This window comes from Panthera uncia, chromosome C2 (assembly GCF_023721935.1).
Source record: "Panthera uncia isolate 11264 chromosome C2, Puncia_PCG_1.0, whole genome shotgun sequence".
NCBI lineage: Eukaryota > Metazoa > Chordata > Mammalia > Carnivora > Felidae > Panthera > Panthera uncia.
Genome location: NC_064810.1, coordinates 101510982 through 101518608, shown reverse-complemented (window position 1 = coordinate 101518608; position 7627 = coordinate 101510982). Strand labels below are relative to the sequence as shown.

Here is a 7627-nt window from a genome sequence, read left to right as displayed (position 1 = left end):
AACAGTTCAGTGAGCACCCCAAGTGCTTAACTCCAAGGTTGAGTAAGTGTTAACATTTTGCCACAATTGCTTTTTCTCTCCTAAATACTTCAGCCTGCATTTCCTAAGAATAAAGACAGACCTTCTTTCATGCAACCACATGAGAAATTTAATCACATCTAAAAACCTTAACAATTTGATAATATAACCTAATATCTAGCCCGTATACAAATTTCTCCAGTTGTCAAAAGATGTGTTATATATTGGTTTTGTAGAAAGATAGTACAATGAACATGTATACATTGCATTTGTTATATGTGTCTCTTTTAGTGCAGAACAATCCCCCTCACGTTTTTTGTTTTCTTGGCATTAACTTTTTGGAGAGTCTAGGCCAGTTACCTTGTAGAGAGTTCTACGTTCTCCATTTGTTAGACCTTTTTTTTCCCTCCTGATGTCCTTTAACCTTTTCTCTAACTCCCTAGAAGGAGGATCAAGAGGTTTGATTAGATGTCAAGAATCCGGACTTTAGGAGGTGCTATTCATATTGTTCCTTATCAAGAAGAACATAGTATTAAATATTAAACACATTAATTTTTAAATATATAATGGGTTGTTCCAGTATCAATAACTGAAATCTGAATTGTCCTTAGATTTCTCTGTATGGTCCATTACAAAGTCTACTTTCCCTTTTGTGGTTAATAGGTAATCTGAGAGGGTAGAGGCTTTGAAACTCTTTGTAGGAGAAAGTCTTAGATTCCTGCAAGGAGAACACTGGTTAGAAATCCATTGCCTGGGTGGGTAGAGTAATCATCTGGTTCATTCTGGTTCTTGCTACCTCAGATCACCTTTATTGAATGAAATACTAGCTTTATTCAAAGAATAGTAAAATTCTGATCTCTTTAGAGTTTGGGCCACTTTAGAGTTCCTGTGGATAATTCTGGTAAAAGCACTGATGCTTCCTACAGGTCTTGTGATGTATGTTTTAAGATTTTATAAAATCTGGGAGGCATTTCCTATATTTACCTGGGCATGCCTTATCTGTCCTACGAGCTCTGTTCTAATAATAGAAATGGATCAAGGGTATGTAATGCACTGTGTAATCTCTGCCTGTTGTGCTCTGGTCTCCGGCTCATATAAATATCTGAGGGTGTGAGCTCATCCATTTTAAGTTCATAAGCTGTGCTGGGCAAGAGCTATGTCCAGTTTGCGCTATATAACAATGACCACTTCAGCTTCCACAAGAGAAGTCCCAAAGGGCATCATCTATTCCACAGACAAACGGAGAGTTTTAAACAGACGGCCTATATCCCCACTTGTCAAAAGAGGACAATTTTCAGTAAGTTAGTCTAAGTCAGTGAGTTGTGTCAGTGATTTTTCAGTTGTATCAGCAAGTTAGTGTCTGCTCTTACCCCTGACAGTTGATCGGAATTTCATCAGCATACTAAGAGTCCCAAGACAGAAGCTGGAAGGCAAAAGTGAGCCTTGTAAGTTATGTAGCATCATTTTTGCCACATGCTATTGGTCAAAAGCAAGTATAGGACTATTCAAGATTCGAGGGGAGGAGATCAGACAGGTCACAATTACCAGGAGATGAGGATCAGTGTTGGGGAGGAGGGACATATTTGGAAAGGAGCTACCACACTGATCTAAGCCAAATGCAAATTCAGATGTGTAGTATTGATCATATTGGTCCTTTGCTCAAAATCTGGTAGGGCTGGGTCATCTGTTTTACTTTGACCCTAGTCATAACTCCCCATCCCCAATTTGCACTGACTATAAATATGGCCCACCATTTCTTTTAGTTTACAGATTCCTTGGTTCAACTGCTGCTTCCTTATGAAAGCCTTTTGTGGGCTAAAGGGAAAGAATAGAGGAGTGAAATATGCATTTAAAAATCATTTGTGGTAATTTGAAGGTTCTCTGAAAATAACATAGGTGAATATAGGAGACAAAAATGGGTGTACAAAAAATGGGTGCACAATAAAATTGTATTTAGATAGTAGTAGGGGAATGAATGAATATTTAGGCTTAATGCATATTCAGATCTAAATCATTGTTGTGATTCTTTTCCTGGTTCCGGCTCTGGGAGGTAGCTGTGCCCTTTGCAAAGGGTAAAGTGATTGCTGCTTGCTGATGCCTTTATCACAGCCATTCTTCACCCCACCTTGGCTGACAATTTACCTCACTAAGTAAAGGAGGTCCATTGATAACAAAATAGGCAGGCTCCATTGCAAACAGGTTAATCTATGGAGGAAAAAAAAAAGACCTTTGTATCTGGAAGGATGTATTAGGACGTGGATATTACATCTTACAAAAACTATGTTTTTATTTTAGAAAAGTTGTAGTCCAGTACTTGTTTTTAAAATGTTTTGGGGTGCACCAGGGGGAGCCTGGGTGGCTCAGTCAGTTAAGCATCCTACTCTTGATTTTGGCTCAGGTCATGATCTCCTGGTTCGTGAGAGTGAGCCCGGCGTTGGGCTCTGTGCTGACATCATGGAGCCTGCTTGGGATTCTCTCTCTCTCATTCCCCCCTACCCCAATAAATAATCTTAAAAAAATTTTTTTTAAATAAATGTTCTGGGGGCACCTGGGTGGCTTAGTTGGCTGAGCGTCGCACTCTTGATTTGGGTTCAGGTCATGATCCCAGGGTTGTGGGACTGAGCCCCCCTGTCACGCTCCGTTGTGAGTGTGGAGCATGCTTAAGAGTCTCTCTCTCCCTCTTCCTCTCTCCCCAACTCGTGCACACTCTCTCTCTCTAAAAAATAAAAATTAAAAAAATGTTTTGAATGTCCCATGAATAGTATGTATGTATACTGCCAAAACCTCTCTAGAATGCAAAACAGAGCCATGGACAGCAGATTGGGACAAGAAATCCTAAATTAGTGAGAAGAAAAAGTCCAAAACCTTTAAGAGTTATTTCCTTTGAGGCAGTCTCCTTGTTCACTGTGTAGCATTTAGCTTCTTGTGATTCATCTATCCATTGCAGTAGAGGAAACTATCCCATGTATTACAAATATCCCTTTAATATTTCTCACAATTCTGAGAGTTGCTTGAATGGTTCCTTTGTGGTTTTGTTTGGGTTTATACAGTTATGTTCAGCTGTAGCAGGGATTGCAACACTTTCTGTAAAGGGCCAGTAACGCATATTTTAGGCTTTGTCTCTGTTGCATATTATTCATTGGTACTTATTTATTTCATTCTTTACACACCTTTGAAAAGCAAAAGCTAGTCTTAGCTCAAGGGCCCAACATAAAAACAGGCTGAGGGCCAGATTTGGCCCTTAACTGTAGTTTTCCAAAGCCTGAGCTAGAGAGTAAGCTGAGCTGAAGGTCCAAAGTGCCTGTTGGTGATGCTATCCATTGAGGGCCACAATTCTTCTGGAGGATTCTTTCATAGAGAGGAGGGTGTGGCCTCTCCTTCACAGGCTACATTGTCCATCTTTGGGCAGCATCTAAGATAGTGGGGGTGGAAGCTGGCAGCCTTGTTAAGGCATAGCCTTGGGAGTCAAGCAAGGTCACATATGCCATATTCTGTTGATCAGAGGAAACCCAGGGACCAACTCAGATTCAAGAGTTGGGCAAATAGTCTCTCGCTCTCTATGGGAGTTGCTGCAGATCCTGTGACTACAGCTAGCTGAACTAATTGGCAGACTTGTACTGTGTGCCCCACCAAGGGAGATCAAGGGCAGTGATGACCTTGACATTAGATTGACATCTCACACTTTTGTACTTTTTTTTTTATATATATATATATACTATGCTTTTATACTTGCCAGCTGGTTTCTGATTCTGTGGGCACTCACTCACTTTCCTCAGTACTTGTTTAGAGGTGTCTCAGCCTCCAGATTATCCGCTCCCTGAGGGAAGTGACGACACCCCCCCCCCCTGCTGTGATATATCTTCAATAGCTGTGTTTTGCATTTAATTGAATAGTTTTACTGAGGTTTAAGGTCAAGTAATTTGCTTACTTCACAAAAGCAAAACAAATTTAAGAATGTAGCACTACCTATAAATTCTAGAAGAACAGCATGCATCAAAGAATTACATTTCACACCCAAATACTGTCTAACAAATCAGATGTTTAAACTTCCCAGATGCTTTCCAAACATAATCAAGAGTTAGGAAGCAGTCTCCTTAATGGTAAGTTTGAACTAGCAATCACCTTTAAAGACATATTATATTTTAACTTTAAATTTGCAGATGAAAATTGAACAGTAGCAACAGTTTGTAATATACGTTATGTATGTTCTAAGGCAGAAGTGATTCTGTAGAGGGTTTCTAATCTACAGTAAATGCTGCTACTAATTGCTCAGTTGAATTTTTTAATATGTGTTTTCTCCCAAATCTCATTGTAACTCCGTCTTCTTCTACTTGATGGAAAGCTTTGACAGTTTATTATGTTTAGAAGCAGCTGGGGTCTATTTCTAATTGATGATTTGTTATCTTATATTTCTTACTTGACTATCCACATTTTTCATTCTCTTCAGCATCTTCCTCCAGCGTCTCCTGTCTTCCTGAACTAGATGGATGGTGCTGCTTTTGTGCAAACGCAGACAATATTTCAGTCTCTCCTCTGTGTCCTTTCATCAGGCTATGGATACATGCAGGGCTGATATAATGTGACATGAATATGGCACTTAAACATTAACAAAATGTATTCACACATACTGTATGAGTTGATTGTTAATATATCAGTGGGATGGAGACTATCACTGTCTGCATTTGGCAGGTGAGGAAACTGGGGAGCAGACGTCCCAGAGTACCTCAAATTTAACATGTCCAAGTTAACCTCATAAAATCTTTTTATTCTCCAGATACCTGATTTGGTCAAAAGCAGCTCCATTTATCAGTCACCCAAGTCTGACTTTCTTCTGATATAAAATTTAAATACAACGAACACACAAAACTTAAGTGTACATTCACTGATTTTTGACAAATGCATACACCTGTGTAATTCAAGCCTCTCTCCAGAGGGATGATGTTAGTAATATTTAAAGAGCTCCTAAAAACTGAGAAGGCAAACACCAACAACACAACAGAAAAATGAGTAGAAGATGAAAACAGAGTTCCACCAAAAGAGAAATACAAATAGCCCCTAAATGTATGAAAAGATGGTCAACCTTCCTATAATAAGGGAGATATTTAACAGTGAACAATCTAAATAGGGAATTAAAAACAATTCCATTTACAATAGCATCAGGAAGAATAAAACACTTAGAATTAACCAAGGAGGTGAAAGACTCATACACTGGAAACTATAAAACATTGCTCAAAGAAATCAAAGAAGACATAAAGAAGTGGAAAGATACTCTGTATTCACGGACTTATGGGGGGAATAAGATGACATATATTTGCATATTATTTTAAAAAGAAATGTAAGAAGGATAAACCAGAAACTACTGAAAATGTTGGAAAAGGAGTATAACTTCTCTGAGCTTCCTTCTTTATGTAGTTTTGACTTTTGAAACTGTAAATATTTTGCATATTAAATCAATAAAAATTTAAAAAGCAAACCCTAAGACTGAACACAGCTACAAACGAAGCTCCCAAATGAAACTATCATCTAGATACCGTAACTCAGGAAAAAAAGTTCATTCAACTTGCTTTTGAGCACAGTACTCTCTTAACAGAATGTATTTTAAGTACAGAAAGAATTGTGAATAAATAAAGACATTTTCTTTGTAGGTTTGTTTTTTATAGTGCTATCAGTGAAGAAATTCTCAAGTTATTTTGTATGTGTTAAGAAAACTGTTGGAAATCAGAAGATTTTTCCTCACTATGGGAGAAGAGAGATACCAATTGGAGGTTAGGAAAAATCCTGGCTTTTTTTTTTTTTTTTTTAAATTAGATTTCAGGAATTAGATACAGGAATTACCTTAAAGTTTTCCCTGCTGCCCAAATTTGTGATAAATTAAACATCAAAAAGAATAACGATGATAATGTATTATATCATCTTGAGTCAGAAAAGAACCCATTAGTCCATAGTGACACTCAAAATAAAGGTGGCGATGGAGGTAAGCTTTCTTCTTCCAAAGACTGCTAGCTAATAAATGTAGAAAAAATATAGAATACGAAAAATCACCATTTGCAACCACTATTGAAATAATTCAGGCAAGGATCATCAAAGGATGCTAAAATTATTGGGTGAAAGAGTTTTGAGGATATTGAGGAATGGGTTATTCACATATTATCATGTATCACCCCACAGATTATTTATTAATTACAATATAGTACACACACACACACACACACACACAAAACAATGTATTGAGATTGTACCCTAATCTTTAAAACTTGCAGTAGCCCAGGAATGGGAGAAGTTCTTTTACAAGATCTTCAACAGTAATCTTCAGTGGAAGAGGAGAGTTCCTTCGCTTTTTTGTGTATTGTTTTGTAGTGCTCTTAACATCTAGATGCACAAAAGTATAATTCTTGAGGGAAACTGAGGCTACCAGAATGGAGATGTTTAGTTTGAGAAGCTAAGCCAAATATTTTATCTTGTAATGTAAAACTGGTATGTCTTGCCAAAGAGTGGTATTTTAGCAAAGCCAGACCATGCAGACTTGTGTCTAACACAGGAGAAAGGATTACTTTCCATATTTGGATTTAGACCATGCTCTGTTTGTTTTGCTGGAGGTGTGTATATGTGTTCTTTGTGGAGTAATGTGCAGAGAATTAGGAGCAGAACCTCTAAAACTGGAGGAGAGCTAAGCATACCTGATCTACCTTTGGAACTTTGGAAAAGTGACCTGGACTTGGTCCAATGTAGCACAGAGTGGACTGTGAATATGCCCACTGAGATTCTATAACCCAGAATATGCTGATGTTGGCTGCCATTATGTCATCATTATCCTGATGGGTGGGAGGGGGTGGAGCTTAGGATGACCATAGCCTTGCTTTGGTGGTGATTCTTTTGAAAGGAAACAATTCTACTGGCAATCATCCACGTGACTAGTAGTTGTAAATTATTGGGGTGCAAAATTTAGGGATGGAGGATGGACAGGAACTGGAGAGGAAGAACTTTTATCTCCTTTTCAGTCCTTGCTGGAAGTATGACGTGGACCGTGAGACATCAAGATAGATGGGAGCCAAACAGGGAGGTAGTCAAGGCAAGGTTCCATTGGTGGTGGCATCTTTGAGAGAAGCCACTTCTAAGAGCAGTAAGAAATGACCACATCTGCTAAGCTTCCCTGCCAACCTATGTCAGCTCTGGTGGGGGTTTAAGGGAAGGGCTTGTCCCAGCCAGGAGACAGTGGTAAGGAGCAAAATGCTGCCTCTCCCTTATAGGACAAAGGGGTAATAAGGACGATGTCCCCAGTTAGCAAAGACACACAAATATTTTCCTAAGGGCATCAGTTCTATACAAATCAATTAATTAATGGAGTGTGTACCCATTACTCATTGGTTCTGTCTTTCCCTTATATAAATCCACAATCTCCTATCAATAATTCTGAAATCCCAGTGATTTTGAAAACAATATTTTTTCATAAGTTTACCACTTGCAGATGTCGGACTTCTTAGCCTCCATAATTGCATGAGCCTATTCCTTATGATAAATCGTTCATATATATATATATATATATATATATATATATATGGATATATATGTGGATATATATATATGGATATATATGTGGATATATATATAT

At 38.2% G+C, this 7627-nt stretch overlaps 1 pseudogene; it reads left to right on the top strand.

Annotated features, from left to right (window-relative positions):
• Positions 1–1174: 1174 nt before the first annotated feature.
• The window catches only part of LOC125921622 (E3 ubiquitin-protein ligase FANCL-like), a 19145-nt pseudogene continuing 12692 nt past the window's right edge, over positions 1175–7627 (top strand).